This window comes from Triticum urartu, chromosome 6A (genome assembly GCF_056163025.1).
Source record: "Triticum urartu cultivar PI428250 chromosome 6A, HENAU_Tu73, whole genome shotgun sequence".
In the NCBI taxonomy this organism is placed as follows: Eukaryota; Viridiplantae; Streptophyta; class Magnoliopsida; order Poales; family Poaceae; genus Triticum; species Triticum urartu.
Genome location: NC_141878.1, coordinates 40,859,269 through 40,876,122, shown reverse-complemented (window position 1 = coordinate 40,876,122; position 16,854 = coordinate 40,859,269). Strand labels below are relative to the sequence as shown.

The 16,854-nt window shown below is 42.6% G+C and overlaps 3 pseudogenes across 1 annotated transcript; 1 reads left to right on the top strand and 2 right to left on the bottom strand.

Annotated features, from left to right (window-relative positions):
- Window positions 1–2,670: 2,670 nt before the first annotated feature.
- Window positions 2,671–5,701, bottom strand: LOC125512476 (uncharacterized; annotated as a pseudogene). Its single transcript, XR_015609370.1, has 2 exons — window positions 5,251–5,701; window positions 2,671–5,171 (listed from the first exon to the last, which is right to left on the bottom strand). The product of XR_015609370.1 is annotated as an uncharacterized LOC125512476 (transcript).
- Window positions 5,702–7,384: 1,683 nt separating this feature from the next.
- Window positions 7,385–9,939, bottom strand: LOC147963678 (uncharacterized; annotated as a pseudogene).
- A 3,468-nt stretch (window positions 9,940–13,407) lies between these two features.
- Window positions 13,408–15,335, top strand: LOC147963677 (disease resistance protein RGA5-like; annotated as a pseudogene).
- Window positions 15,336–16,854: the final 1,519 nt, after the last annotated feature.

Sequence of the window (16,854 nt, the reverse complement as noted above, 5' to 3'; positions counted from 1 at the left end):
ATTTTCTATCTTGAGAGAAGCCTCTAGTGAAACCTATGGCCCCCGGTGAGGAAGTCCTGAATTAGGGGGTCCTCGGACTGCCGGACTATGTACTTTGGCCGGACTATTGGACTATGAAGATACAAGATTGAAGACTTCGTCCCGTGTCCAGAGGGGACTCTCCTTTGCGTGGAAGGCAAGCTTGGCAATTCAGATATGTAGATGTCCTCCCTTGTAACCGACTCTGTGTAACCCTGGCCCCCTCCGGTGTCTATATAAACCGGAGGGTTTAGTCCGTAGGACAACGACAATCATAATCATAGGCTAGCTTCGAGGGTTTAGCCTCTACGATCTCGTGGTAGATCAACTCTTGTAATACTCATATCATGAAGATCAATCAAGCAGGAAGTAGGGTTTACCTCCATCGGGAGGGCCCGAACCTGGGTAAACATCGTGTCCCCCGCCTCCTGTTACCATCCGACTTAGACGCACAGTTCGGAACCCCCTACCCGAGATCCGCCGGTTTTGACACCGACACCCGGGTCTACTTTCTATCATATAAGTTTTCGATCTACAATTTTAGTTTCCTATTTACTTCCTTTGCAATCTCTTACTTTCCATTCCATAAACAAAAAATACCAAAAATATTACTTTACCGTTTATCCATCTCTATCAGATCTCACTTTGCAAATAACCGTGAAGGGATTGACAGCCCTTTTATCGCGTTGGGTGCAAGTTGGTGTTTGTTTGTGCAGGTATTCGGTGACTTGTGCATTGTATCCTACTGCATTGATACCTTGATTCTCAAAACTAAGGGAAATACTTACTCTACTTTACTGCATCAGCCTTTCCTCTTCAAGGGAAAAACCAACGCAAGCTCAAGAAGTAGCACCATGTACTATGCCCGCGCCTTCGGGCGCCGCGCGGTGGCCTTGGAGCAGGCGCCACCGTCCCGGGCCGCCCGACAGCCCCCCCCCCCCCCGGCCGCACCACTAGCGCTGGGGCGTCCTGCCCAGGCCCCCGCGACGCCCAACGCCCCAGCCATGACGCGCCCCTTCTGTTGGCTAACCCCGGCCGAGTAGCTCGAGCGCCTTCATTAGGGGATGTGCTACAATTGCGATGAGCCCTACGTTCCGGCCATGTTTGCCCGCACCTCTTCTACTTGGAGGCTGCGGACTACATCGAGGAGGACGCCGCCGCTGCCGGGCTCGGTGACCCGGCCGCCCCATTTGACGCCGAGGTTCCCCCGGGGCCCGCCCAGGCGAACGCCCTCGTGGTCTCCCTCCATGCCCTCGCGGGCATACGGACGTTGAAGACTATGCTGCTGCCGGTGACGATCAACGGGGAGCGGTTCCTTGCCCTGCTGGATACAGGTTCCACCCACAACTTCTTGCCCAGGGCCACCATGCGCTTCTTGGCGCTACAACCGACTCGCGGGGAGCAGCTACGAGTTAGCGTGGCCAACGGTGACCGTCTACACTGCCAGGGTATTGCTCGGCATGTCCCCATCATCATCGGTGACAAGCACTTCACCATAATCACCTGCGTCGGCATTGACTTGGGCTCCTTCGACTTCATCCTCGGCGTCGACTTCTTGCGGACCCTGGGTCCCGTCCTCTGGGATTTTGATGCCATGACGATGATCTTCTAGCGCCTGGGTCGCCGCGTCCGGTGGGAGGGCGTGGGTGGCGCCACCCCGGCAGTGAGCTGACGACAGCCGCCGTCGATGCCGAGCACCCCCTGTTGGCTAGCCTATTGTAGCAGCACAGCGACCTCTTCGACGAGCCACGAGGCCTCCCGCCAGTCCGGCCCTACGATCACCGCATCCACTTGCTACCGGACACAGCTCCCGTCGCCGTGCGGCCGTACCGCTACCCCCAGGTGCAGAAGGACGAGCTAGAGCGGCAGTGTGCAGTCATGCTCGCCCAGGGCATCATCCGGATCTCGACATCACCGTTCTCCGCGCCGGTGGTCCTTGTTCGCAAGGTCGACGGCTCATGGCGTTTCTGCATCGACTACCGTGCTCCCAACGCCAAGACGTCCAAGGACAAATTTCCTATCCCCGTCGTTGATGAACTCCTGGACGAGCTACATGGGGCCCGCTTCTTCACCAAGCTCGACCTCCGTTTGGGCTCCCACCAGGTGCGGATGCACCCGGACGATGTCGCGAAGATAGCCCATTTTAGTTAATAACTCCCTATATTTATAGCTCTCTGTGCTGCCTGCTCAAGTTTTCTTCTCCTCAGCAATTGCTAGCCGTATTTTTGAGAGACCATTATTTATCTTATGAACTTGAACATGCATGGCTTAGGATGACACCATTTCTCCTTCTCTTTTTTTGTCCTCCTTTGGTCCTTGTTGGCAAGCTAGAAACCAAGGAAGCTCTGTTATAAACAGTTTCTCAAACTAAACAGATCATAAATTCTTATCAGTTAGGAGTGTAAATAGTTCTGACAGTTTAACCTACCATGCATTGATTGTGGTCATTCTTGAAGTCTAATGGAGTAAAATGGTTGCCAACTTGCCATAGCTTTACTCCAAAGTTTACTCAAGTTATGAAGGGCTGAATATCTAGCATATGACCATCAGTACAGAAGAAAAGTAAGGCAAAAGGTGCCAAGGATAACTTATTAGGACAAATCCAGGACTGGCAAAACTAATTAAAAATTGAAGATTAGCTGAGGCCAAATGTGCAACTCCCTTGAAGTAGTAGCCATCCATATGTATGAAACACATATAGTGGATCAACAAAATGGTGATAGTCAGAAAGTTTACTACTAGCTTGTTGGAAGAAGTACTAAAAACTCTCTAGAAAAGGTTGACAGTCGGAAAGTTTACTACAGTTTCTCCAACGATTATTACATTTCAAACGTACTAAAAAAGGAAAAGGTTGGAAGAAGTAACCTACAAAGAGAAGTTCACCCCTCGATTAGCACTCCAGAGCATCTAGGAAAAATCTCTAGAAAAGGTTTCAATCAGTGCCCTGTTCCAGAAAAATAGTGGTATTTTTCGGGGAGTAACTCCTTATATTCCTGGCCTTTCCCCCCTGATGCAACTGCAGCCAACAAGCTAGCTCTGGAAGCTTCAAAGGTGAACCTCCTCTCATCAATTTTAGACAGATAAGTCCCAGCTCTGGGCACCTCCCCTTTCTGAAGTAAGCTTCTAACTATAGCATTTAGGATATGGGAGTCGGCAACACATCCATTCTTCTCCATAGAAAGGAATAGATCATCAGACTCTTGTAGAGAACCTTCTTCTATAAGTTTTTGTATCATTAAGCTATATGTAACAACGTCAGGCACTAATCCTTTGGCCCAGATACCGCCAAACAAATCTTTGGCTTCTTCCTTCCTGCTACCTTTAAGCAACACACCAATCATAATATTAAAAGTGATAATAGAAGGCTTAACACCGTCCAACATTTCCCTGATAACAACCAGTGCATCATCTATCCTTCCATTCTTAGAGTAACCATCTATCAGTATGCTATAGGTGACAACATCCGGTTTCAAGCCAATTGAGCACATATTTTCTAGTAACTTCCTCACTTCATCCATCTTACCATCTGAAAAGTATCCATGCATCAATGTGGCATAAGTATAAACGTTAGGCTTGACACCCATGTGTACCATCAGGTCAAAGATATCTTGGGCTTCCATAATCCTTCCATTTTTGCAAAGCATGTCGATAATTGTGGTGAAGAACAGTGTGTCGGGATAGATACTGCGATCCAACATTTCAGAAAATAGTTCATGAACCTTCTCCAGTTTGCCACACGTACAAAAACCACTAATAAGGGGGGGGGGGGGGGGGGGGTGAAAACTATGATATTAGGAGCTAATCCTTCCATTATCATCCATTCGGCCGATGCTGCAAAGTAAGTTTATTACCGTTCCGTAGTTCGCAACATTAGGGTTCAATCCTTGCTGCCGCATTTTTATAAATATATGCATTACCTCACCAACCGTTTCTTCTTGAGCATATGCAGATATGAGTATGTTGTAGACATGATGATCCGGTGCAATACCATTTCCTACAATCAAGTCAATGAGACAATGCATATCATGAAAAGATTTTTCCATAGAATACCCATGAAGCAGAATACTGTAGGTAGAAACATCCGGTTTTTGGCCCAAACTGATCATAGAATCAAAAATCTTCCTAGCTTCTGCGCATCTTCCGCTCTTGCAAAGATAATCCATCTGTATACTGTAAGTTACAACATTTGGTTGAACACCATTTCTAGACATTTCCTTGAAAATCCGATCCACCTCTTCACACTGTCCTAATAAATAATATCCATGTATCAGACTATTATATGTGGCAACATCTGGCAGAATTCTTCTATCAAGCATCTGTTGAAGAACCTCCTCAGCCTTGTCCATTGCATGAACCTTGCACATGCCAGAGATGATGGAACTACAGGTCACAACATCCGGTGATATCCCCTAACGCAGCATTCCAGAAAATAGGGTGTAAGCTTTGCCCACCTCACCCTCTTTCAACAGGCCATCAACTACGGTGTTATAGGACACCACATTAGGTTGGCAGCTACCTCCATGCTGTACCATCATGTGAATCAGCTCAAGAGCCTCTTGGCTTCTCCTTTCGTTGCAAAGACCCTTGAAAAGAATGTTGTAGGAGAAAATGTTGGGTATGCAGTTAAACATGGGCATTATTCAGAGTACAATGTCCATTGCATAGCTGGTCTTGTTCTCCGCACAGATGGCCTTTAGTAGGTGGTTGAAAGTGACAATAGCATCTGCAGTAAATCCCAACTTAATGACGTGTCCCATGGCAGTGTGTCCAAGGTCCTGGCGGCCAGCACGGCAGCAGCAGTCGACTAGAATGGCATAGGTGATACTGCAGGGCGCCACCTTGGCTCTTGCGACGCGGTTGAAGAGGCAGACGCCGAGTGCAGGGCAATCACGGCCGACAACGGTGAGGAGGCAGTTGATGGCATGGATCGAGGAGCGCCCAGCATACTGGAGCAATTCGTCAAACAGGTGGAGTGCGTCCTCGGTGCCCATGCCTCCGGCGTGTACCGAGCCTTGATGTTCTGCTCCAAGATGCGCCTGCCAACGGGGACGACGCGACGGCTCATAGCCGCACCTAGCCTGAACCTAGGATTTGGAAGAATCGGGCAACAGCAGAGGAGGACGCCGCCGCCCCGGCACAGCCTGGGCATAAATCTGGGATTAGGAGGAAGGAAAGCAGAGTTAGGAGGAGGAGCATGCTGTATGGTCGACGGCGCAGCTCGCCGATGCTCACCATGGATCTGGAGTTAAGAACTGAATCTGCTGTGGATGTGGCTGCCGGCGAGCTGGTCGACACGGAGACACCTCTGATCTCCGCCGCTCGCTGGCGCCTGCCGAGGAAGACGAGACGACCCTCCTTGGCGTGTGCTGCCACCCCGACGCCGGCGTGGACCCCTACTCCCGTATGTCCGCCACCGGTGCCGCCGGCCAGAGACCCCAGATCTTTTCTTCAGAAAAATCTTCAGTCCATTTTGGTCAGTCCCTCATGCCAACTGGTGATGGGTTTTGTGTACCTGACATGCGGGTCCAACTAGTAATAGGAAACCTTAAGTGACTACATAATACAGTAGGGTAAAAGAACACGATGAGCACTGGAGAGTAAAATGTAGCAACAGAATTTAAACTGGAACTGCTACTATCTAATTTGAAACTTCTCCCATTGATGTGTGGTTTTTCAAAGTCTGAATGTCCCTCTGAATGTCTAACTGTCAGCAACTTATCCCATTAATTGATGGTTGGTCCTGGATGCCTCTTGTGACTAACTTGTGCTGATCATGTTGTTCCTCCGACAGCTTTGTAAAACTCCCATAGCACACAGCAATCCTATTCCACACGTGCCGCCGGGGATAGCGTGCAATCGGCAACCCTACCAAATGCGGGAGTTGCGGCGCTATGGGCCGACCCTGTATATGTTTTTTTTTCTGCACTGTTTTTAGGAAGGTTTTAGGACCATCCCTAAACCAGGTTTTCTCAGAAATTCGTGAATTTTTCAAGTTTGTGAGCATTTTTTTAAAATTTTAAACACATTGCAAATTCATCAACATTTTTGAAATCATCAATGTTTTCAAATAAGGGAACAATTTTCAAATTTATGAACATTTTCTAAAATCTGGGAACATTATTTAAATTCGATAACATTGTTTGAAATTCAAAGAATTATTTTTTAATTTGGGAAAAAATCAAACTCATGACTTTTTTGAATTTCGCAAATATTTTCCAAATTCATGAACATTTTTTTAAAATTTAGAAACATTTTTAAAATTAGTGAAAAAAATTAAAATTATGCACATTTTTTAAAATTCATGAACATTTTTAAAATTCCTGAATAACTTTTGAATTCCATGCACATATTTTCAAATTTCTAAACAATATTTGAAATTTAGGATCTTTTTTTTAATTCATTAAAAAATTAAATCCTGGAATTATTGCCAAATTCATAATTTTTTTAATATCCAAAAACATTTTCAAATTCATAAAAAAATCCTTAACATTTTCAAAGTAAAAAAAGAATAGAAAACGTAAAAAAAAATAGCGGTGCCATGCGCCCGCACATGGGTGGGCCCAGATGCAAAAGCTATAGAAGGGATTTACATACTAGAGTAGCACAACCACTTATCCAAGCTGACTGCCAAACGAGTTACATGACTATTTAGTGACAAGGCATCGAACTGCTAACTAAAGATAATGTTAGAGGTGATTATGGCTCCAGCAACAACAACCACATGAAATTGACTCTACTCTAGCTCCAGTTGTGTCACCACTTGGTAGCAGCATCCTTTAGCTGCTATTGGATATATGTATGCTCTAACTTCTAGTTGTCAACTACGGAAATGAGTTATAGCTCAAGCCTATATTGGACCCTGCAACCTAAAAATATTTTAATGCATGTTTCTCATGTTCCTAATGCCTCCTACTGCGAGTGGTTGTAATTTCAGTAGTTCTTCCATTCTTCTCTCATCTCCGAAAGCAACGAGTTCCTCCTTTGTGTTTCCTATGTACAATGTTAGCAAAAAAAGGTACTCTTATCTTGATTATTCTAGAGGTCTAGAACTAGTTTACTTTTGTTTGTGTGAACATTGGGTAGAATATATATATATCCATGCAATGGGAAATACCTAGGACCAGAGCACATGGGTGCTACACTCCCCTCTTTTTATCCCAACCATACACATGGGAACCAGGGCCGTACCTCGGAAATTGAGGCCCCGGAGCGAAATCACAATTTAGGCCCCATGTATAAGAAAGTCAAGTAGGCAATTTAAACATTATTTTTATTAGTCACTACAGCAGGACAGCTTTCTCAAGGAACTACATAATACAAGAGAAAAATCTTAAAATTTTGAGCCACAAGTCCATCTTTTACTCTGTTAGCCAAAGCGTGCAATCCTTTGAGCATTTCTTGATACAAAATCTTCAATTAGATCTTCATAAGCAACCCTCTCCAGTATATCATTTTCAATTGCTATAGTAGCCAACCCACTGAGCCTTTCTTGTGTCATTGTTGAACGTAGATAGGACTTCAATAATTTCAATTTGGAGAAACTTCTCTCAGCTGATGCGACGGTCACTGGAATAGTTAACAAAATTCTATATGCAATAGTTGCATTAGGGAAACAATCTAGCCGTTTAAGAAATTTCAAGATATCAACCGGCCCCATATTATCATTTGGAATGAAACTTTTAAGTAAATTTAGCTCAACATATAATTCACTACCATTAATGTCCGATTTCGCCCCACTCTTTAGTGCAGCCTCAAGAACACTACAAGAAGATTTTAAGCTCTTCTCATCCAATGATTTTAGTGCATCAGAAGTAAATAAGAAACCAAAGTTCTTTTGGAATGATTCATATTGCTCAAATCTTGTTGTAAGTGAACTGATAGCCTGATCAACAATAGGAATAAAATATTTTCTCCTAAATGATTCATGTGCAGGTTGTGAAGAAATTAACACATCATCTGGGTTTTCGTCAAATTGTTTCTTTCTTTTAATCTCACGCTTTTGACGAAATGTAGGATCGATCTCCATTTCAAGGCAATTTCTTTTGCTGTTTCCAATGCATTACAAAAACCAGTGTCTCTATACCCATTAAAAAAGGTAATTAGCCCCTACACTTGCTCAATAGCAACATCAATAAGCATATCCTTTGATTGTAAGTTCTTGCTGACCAGATTGACGGCATACAGTATTTCATACCAAATAACAATAGCTACTAAAAATTCAAAATCACCAAGTTCATTATTCGCGAGAGATTTAGCTTCACTGCTAGTTTTTGGATCATTATCAATATCAGATACTTGCAGTAAAGCTTCTCGTATGTTCGAAATCTGAAATCTTATAGCTTTAACACTATCTATTCGACTCTCCCAACGAGTAGATGACAACGACTTGAGAGTCAATCCTGTTGTATCATCTATATTATCTTTCAAGATCTGCCACTTTTTAGTTGAATTAGCAAATGTTGTGTAGATGCGTTGTATGATTCCAAAAAAGTCCTTTGCTTTACCACAAGTTTTTGCCATGTCACAAAGTGTCAAATTAATACTATGACAACCACATGCTGAATAAAAAGCTCTAGGATTTTTATCCAAAAGTTTCCTTTGAACACCATTATTCTTACCTTTCATATTTGCACCATTATCGTAGCTCTGTCCTCTCACATCATCTAGATCCAGGTCAAGATTCCGTAGTTCTTCCTGCAAAACATCAAAAAGCCCTTGCCCAGTTGTATCATTGACATCCAAAAATCCTAAAAATGATTCCTCAATGGAAACAAAAGTCGAAGATGCATTGACATATCGTATTATCAGAGACATTTGTTCTTGGTGGCTCGCATCAGGGGTACAATCAAGTATCACGGAAAAATACTTTGCTTCTTTTATTTTTTTAATTATCTCTGACTTAATTGCAGAAGCAAGCAAATGTATTAACTCATTTTGTATCCCATGACCAAGGTATTGAACATGAGTTTCATTGTTTGTTATGCGCCTAACATGCTCCTGAATAATTGGGTCGAACTCAGCTAGCATTTCAACCAAGCCTAAGAAATTTCCATTATTATCTTGATACAATGTCAAGTTAGTACCACGAAATGCAAGATTGTGTTTCGCAAGAAATTTTACCATCAAAAGAATTCTAAATAGAACCTTTCTCCAATGGTCCTTTTCTTTCTCAAGTTGTCGCTGCGCTACACAATTAATAGTTTGATGCTTTTGCAACCATAGTCGCAAATCATACCAAGTGACCATATTCAGAACATGTTCGGCACTTGTTTCGTGCTCTCTAATTCTAATGCTAATATGTGCCCAATCATTAAAACCCTCACTAGGCAAATGACCCTTTTCCATGCCCCTTTCGAAATAATTTGCAACAAAAGCAGAATACCTTGTCAAGTTCTCTAGAGTATACAAGCCAATCTCTATCACACTTCTCTCCATTTGGTAGAACTCTTGTGTAAAATATCGAAGAAAAGCATCTTTTATTTTTATCCTTCCGGCCTTTTTTATAGTTAAATCTCTTTTGGGATCCTTTTCTACCAAGATGTCAATCGCTTTTGAGTCAAGGGCATCCCAATTCCTTGGATCATATATATCTGGCCGGAAAGAAGCATTACCATCGGAAGATGCATCCATGTTATTCTTATCAGGTGAACTATCCATGTTTTCATTAACACTAGCGCCAACGACATTTCCATGAAGGTTAGCCTCATCAGGATTAGTATTCTCAACCTGAATGTTGTCAACATTATCATCCACATCAGCCTCTATATTCTGATTTTCGGAAGAAACTTGTGGTTCTTTCACAACAAAGTTATCAAGAGACCCCTTCAGAGAATGAATAAGATTTTCAGCTTTTTTCTTCTTTGTACGTTTTTCATACCCAGATTCATACTTCCTACCAGGGCGTTTAGAACTAGAAGACATCTTAGAAAATTAAGAAAAACCAAGGATACACAAATGCAAGAAAGAACAATGGATCAACTAAAAAAGGGGTGAAAAGGGGGCGAAACAACCTTTTGTTGCTGACTGTTCACGGATGCAGATCATCAGGCGGGGGCGCTTGGTGCTCTGATTGCTCACCTCCAGGGACTACGGCCACCAAGCAGCGAGATTCCAACCCAGGCCTGTTCCAACCTCTTGATTCTCTAAGGGGACGATGGATGGATTGATGGATCAGTGGAAGAAGCGGTAGAAAACGCCCTAATTTATAGATTGATGAGGAAACGAACCTGCAGTTCATTGTGTACTTGCCATCAACGGCTCTCTTCTTGGATAATAATTGGGAAGCCATTCGAGAAAGGAGATGAGGAGTCTGCGAGTTAATTGCGAGCGATTTAATTCGCCAGCCGCCGGCAAGTCCTGGTCTCGAGGAACAGAGTTGTAGAGAGAGAGAGAGAAAAGAACAGGGGAATTCGATCCGTCTTCAGTCTTCTGGAATTCTCCGTGAGAGAGATGAGTTGGGCTATGGGCCTGTTGTTCCGTTGGGGCTTGGTGGATTAATTGACATGCGTTGGGCTGGGGCTGCACTTTATTTTTTTGGCAGTTTAAGGATATATATATACGGCGGCCTTAGATTTTTGGGGGCCCTGTGCAGCGGCTCCACTTGCACCTGTACATGTACGGGCCTGATGGGAACCCATGCACCAATATGTGTCGGTGTTGTATAATTGTTTTTTTGGCGAGATGGTGTTGTATAATTGTTGTGCATCCACGATCAAAAACCATATTTTGATGGTAATTACTGGCAAATGCACCCTGGCAGGCTTGTCACGTCCTTTTTTGGTACTTTCAGCTACTCAACCCTTATTTCTGCTTAACATCAACTCTACTCTTTCAACCCCTATGTCAATCTTGTTGTCCATCCAAATTATATCACTCGGACTCATACATCACAATGCATGTTCACAAGGGTAAAAAAGAAAAGAAAAAACTCGGATAGATCGATACCATTACTAAGGCTCTGTTCAGAAAAAAGGAATGCAAAACCAAGTAACAACAAAATAAAATGAGTATGGGTTGAAGTACTGTAATGTGAAAAGGCACGTGCATTTAAAACGTTGGAACATGCTCTTCATTTGATCTTGGTTGCTTTGCTTGACATAAAAGCTTAATTTTCTGAAGTAAACGGTAAAGTCTCAGCAATGATATAATTCCGTAGGAAGGCATACCTTTACAATTCCTGCGGAAATCCCATGAATGGGGCCTAAATGGTACAACATATAATATATATACCAATCTCGCTTTGAGAGACTTATGTTCCTATACTAATTATTTGTTATTGTGTCAACCATAGTTTTAGGTTTGTCGTCTCTAATCACATCGTTGGTTGAATAAGGAAACAACCATACAAGTTTCGTCGGTGTGTACATTTCTAGCTGCCGGTAGATTGCATCATGTTGTGTACATTTCTAGCTGCCGGTAGATTGAATTGACCAGCCGGCCGGAGAAGAATCAATCAGGCCAGCTTTTGCTAGCTTTGCGTAGGATTGTCTCGGAGGCAAATCAAGCCAGCTCTTGCAAGACCTGCTCTCGCCACTAAGTACTCAGCGGCGTCAGGGTTGTGGCTACAACCGAATCTGCTACACCTTCTTGAACTCAAGTGTACTCTAGCACCAAGTTGTCATAACTCGTAGTGTCTTGTGTACCTTTCGGTCATTTGCAGCGGCATCGTGCTCTAACTACTGGTTGTCAGCAGCGAGGGCGTGCTCAAGCTCGGTGTTGAGTTATTGCCTACATTGGACCCTGCAACCTGCACACATTTAGGTGGATGTTCCTCTTGTTCCCGATACCTCTTACTCCCAAATGGTTGTTGTTTCACAATTCTCATCTCTCTAGGCTTCTAGCGCCTTTGCATTTCCTATCTACAATCTTTTGACACTAGCAAAATGTACTCATGTTATTCTAGAACTAGCTAGTATGCTTTTGGTCGTGTGGAATATATATCCATGGCACGGGAAATACATTAATTGGATCAAAGCACATGGGTGCTACACTCCCTCTTTCTGTCCCAAGTCCCAACCACAGACATGGAGATCCGGGCGCTAGTATGTATCAGTGTTGTTAACTGTTGTACACCCACAATTACAAACCATTATAATTCCTTGTAAAATGCACCATGGCTATACCTGGCCATCCGTCGGGCCAGGCCGGGCTTTGGGCCAGGCCTAACAAAGCCCGAGGCAGAATACTTAGCCCGGGCCTAGTTTCCAGGCCCAAGCCTAGCCCGTCAGTGAAAATGCCTGCCAGGCCTCGGGCTGGGCCACTTCCCTAAAATGAAAAAGGCCAAGCCAAGTCCTGGCCCGACATGTCTTTTGGGCTCAAAACTCAGGCCCAACCCCAGCCCGCGGGCAAGACTGGGCCGGATCAGGTTGGGCTTTTTCGGTCCGGGTCGGGCCGGCTAGGCCGGGTATCCCATGGACAGGTATAACTATAGCATAGGCATTCCACGCCCTTATTGCTGCTTAATTGACAGCTACTCTACCCTCTACCACAAAAAAAAAATGTCGACTCTACCCTACTCTACTCGTGCACCTGCTATATATGCCCATCTTGTTCGTTCAAGTATTGTGCACATATCAAGATGCATCTTCTCAGAAACAAAATAAAAATCCACATGGTATATAATCAAACTTGCATGGGGAAGCGAATGGTGCTTTTCTTCCGGTACTTTATGTTATTGCATCGACATTGCATAGACTGAAGTTAAGTACTCCCTCCGTTCCAAAATAGATGACCCAACTTTATACTAAAGTTAGTACAAAGTTGAGTTATCTATTTTGGAACGGAGGGAGTAACTGTGAGAAAGAGAAACTGGTTTTAGTGTTAGGTTTGGGAGGCAATGGGAAAACCACCGCAACTCCCCCGTGATGTACTCTGTACTCCCCTGGATAAAACTTTGACCAATAATTACTCCATTAACATGTGGTTTATGTGACACAAAAGCGATATGACCAAATCCATGTCCTTATGATTATGGTTTGTCACTTAAGAGTAATTGTAAGTCAAAAACTTGCCCTAGCAAATCAAAATGCGCCATAAATTTTGGACTGGATAGAGTAGTGGCCAAAGTTATAATTAGAAACCTTGCAAATGTTGAAAATAACATCATCGCAAAGATTGGAGGCATTAATACAGTGGCCTTGTCATGCCTTAAGCCATTTAATCACCAGTGTCATATTCCTTACTGACGGTACTTTGTCAAGAAGAACAGTGTTTTCTTATTTCACATCATGTACATTGTCAAGAACAAATGTATTTATTTTATTTTCAGTTTTTTCTATTCACATCAAAGCCACAGTGATATCACTCATAAATCCATGTGCACCTACGTAATTGGCATTGATGTTATATGCCAAAGAGAAATATGTTATGTTATTACGCATACAATTCTCAATGACCAATTTTGGCAAAATAATCACCACTGCCACATGTGAAGATGTGGCTGACTCATGTGGGTCATCATCCAATGGCCATATTTACAATACAAGACCATAGATGCATTCCACAAAAATATTCCATCGACGTTTTTTCAACTCTAAAGACAGCTGCCATTCACTCTGAAGATTTTAGCCATATCTAGTGTGTTTTGCTAACATGGACAAAATAAAGCATCTATGGAATTAAAGAGCAGATTCAGTTGGTTGTGCACTGGAAACAAGAGACACCGCAGAAAAGATGATGATGATTTTGTCACTTTGTTACTGTGATCTTCATACTCTTCTAAAAACATATCTGTTTATACCTCAGTATGTTCACAGAAGGATCTACTTTTAAGATGGACCCGATAAGGAGTTGGATTCCTGAAAGATACTTTCATGGAGAAGGAAGATATGTAGTACATGAGTTAGGATAGAGGTGTTCTTAATGAACTCGTGAATTGAGGTTTGATCCAGCCTATGAAGAGAGACCAATACAGTAATGTTTAAAGTTGTCAAGTTCATGATACAGTCACGGACTTCATCATATCCAATTCAATCAAAGAGAACTTTGTTACACCATAGTGTTCCCGGTCCAATTATTGATCAGATATGAAGCACAGTTCATCGATTCTCCCTCCAAGCTACAGAGGAAAGCAGTTCTTTTCTAGAGATTCGCCTTCTCATGCCCGATCACTTCCAAGTATCGGGATTATTGTGGGGAATCCCCTCTCTAGATGAGTTCAAGCATTTGCGACTTTGCTAAATTTCCTGAATGGGGAATCAGGAAGATGCAAGCACTAGAGATGTTGAAACAGGTCAGAGCCTTTAAGCAGACAATTTAATTTCTTCAAGATTTTGGCCAGCTACAGAATCTCAGGAAGCTGAATATTGATCTTAGCGATGATCAAAAGGCCACTGAAGATTCAGAGGAGTGCATGAAAGCTATTGCATCTTCTCTATCAACTAGGCACAGACAATCTGCGTCCTTGATCTATCTGGAATTGTGATTGCAGCTTATTACTGGAAGAATGGTGCCCTGCTCCGCTTGGCCTCTAAAATTGGATGTTACAGTCAACCTTCCCGCGGGTTCCAAATTGGATGAGCGCCCTCGTCAACCTTAAGCAGTTACAGTTCGAACTGCAGAGGGTCAAGCATGAAGACCTCTGCATCCTTGGAGGCTTACATGCTCTCCTAATTCAGACACTAATAGGTGAAATGGGATTCCCATGCTTGAGGAATTCTGCTTACAGCATGAACGGTGGATTAGAAATCGAGAACCTCCCCTGCGGTGTGCGGTCTCACGACCGCCACATGCAAGTGTGGAGCATATAAAGAAGATTGCATTGCACTCTTGAGGCCACGATGGCGCCTGTGGAGGGAGCACTCAGCACAAACCCCAGGTTCCCCATCTAAGTTCTAATCTAACCTCATAATCCATGTACATACTTAGCTAATTCTGCGTGCCTATATCTATAGTTCTCCTTTGTTGCCTGCTCAAGTGTTTTTTTCAAGTGAAGTGACGTACTAATTATTGAGTGACCATCATTTATCTTTTAATTGGTCATTTTCCTCGAACAAAACTGTCTGACAAGCTATAAACCAAAGAATTTTCATGCCACTGTTCTAAACAGTTTCTCAAACTAAACAGCTCAGAAGCTCTTATCAGTTATACATAGTTTTGACAGTTTGACTTACCATCGCTTGTGGTCATTTGCAGTACTACTCTCCGCAGATCGCTAGAGCACCAGCATCTCTTACACCTGTAGTCTGCACATTCTAAGCCTTCATCACCACATAAGTTGATTCAGAAACTTGCCAGCCCAATCAACAAAGCACATATGGTGTACAAGATCAAAAAAGGGGAGTTAACAGCTGATGTAAAACTTGTACTCCCTCCGTCCGGAAATACTTGTCCTAAAAATGGTTGTATCTAGACTTATTTTAGTTATAGATTCATCCATTTTTAAGACAAGTATTTCCGGACAGAGGGAGTATGTAAGAGCAAGTAATACTCTACATATGAAACCTAATGAGTTATCAGCACCCGAATTTATTAGATCATGGGAAGGGGAACTAGCAGGACTCCCACGAAAATAAAGTTCCAATTTTACTATCTTTCATGAAACATATGTAGCCATAAATATGCATGACATGACAGAAAAAAAGGATGGACGCAATTGTCTCTGACCAAATTTCAACATCACTCTGTTCAAAAGATACTGCTATATTCCTGACAGCCGTTCAAATTATCAGGCATATTTTGGCTCATGTGCTCACAAGCTTCTGGAAAACATGGAGGCAGATGTGTCGATTCGATGGTCAATCATTATTGTTTGATGGATAGCAAGAGGCAGAGCCACAGAGGGTCACCAGCAACTGTCGTAACACGGTTAGTTTCAGCAGCATTCATTTGTGTTAGTTATGCTGTTCATAAAGATCTCCTTGATAGCAGGAAGTGGCAACAGTTCTAGCAAAGTGTGAGAAAAAGACGAGCATCATCCTTCCTCTCCATGCATGGGAATTCGTATAATGGTGCTATCCCAATATTGCATCAAAAGAACTTCTTATTACTCTCTTACAGTATAATGTGGTGCTGAACTGCTAGGAGAGCAAACTCAGCAAGGAATTTGCTAATTCGTATTAGAGATTGAGATTTTCAGCCAACCAAGGATGAACGATGAAGCTATGAGAATGAATTTATTATACCAAATTGTAGACTTCATTAGAGAATGATTAATTACCATTGAAAAGGGCACACAAGTATGAAACTAAGAGCAGGTACCTAATACACCAGAAACGTTTATACATATATAATGTAATAAAACAGAGCAACACCCCAGTGTCATCTCAATAATATGGCGGACTGTGAGTTGCAACAAAGATGTACAAACTGAAATAAAAGTATTGAATATTACACCAAAGTTTTAAAACTGAGTTGTAAATGGCATGAGAAAATCACACAAAAATGACTTTTATTGCCACTGCAATTTTTTCTCGTTGAATTGCTGTACAATAATACAATCAGACAGATATAAATTTCTTCAAAAAATTGAAGAAACATCACCTCCCATGAGGCGAAAGTATTTAACACCCAAAAGTCCTAGTAAAACCACACAAAATTGAACAGAAACAAGCAAGAGTAATGATGCGAGCATCTGATAACTCAGTTTGTGTCTCTGTACCTGAAGAGCAGTTTACAAAAAGAGAAGTAGGACAAGTTAATACTTATACGTCATTAAAGAGAGACAACCTTGTTTGCACATATTGTACGTACTTCTCGATATATAGATCAAGAAAAAAATGGTCTATATGACCTTTGATCAGTTCACCAAAAAATATAGTTGATAACATATCCAATGGACTCAATGAATAATCATGCGACAGATATGTGGATCAATGTTCACCCAAAAATGGTCTATAC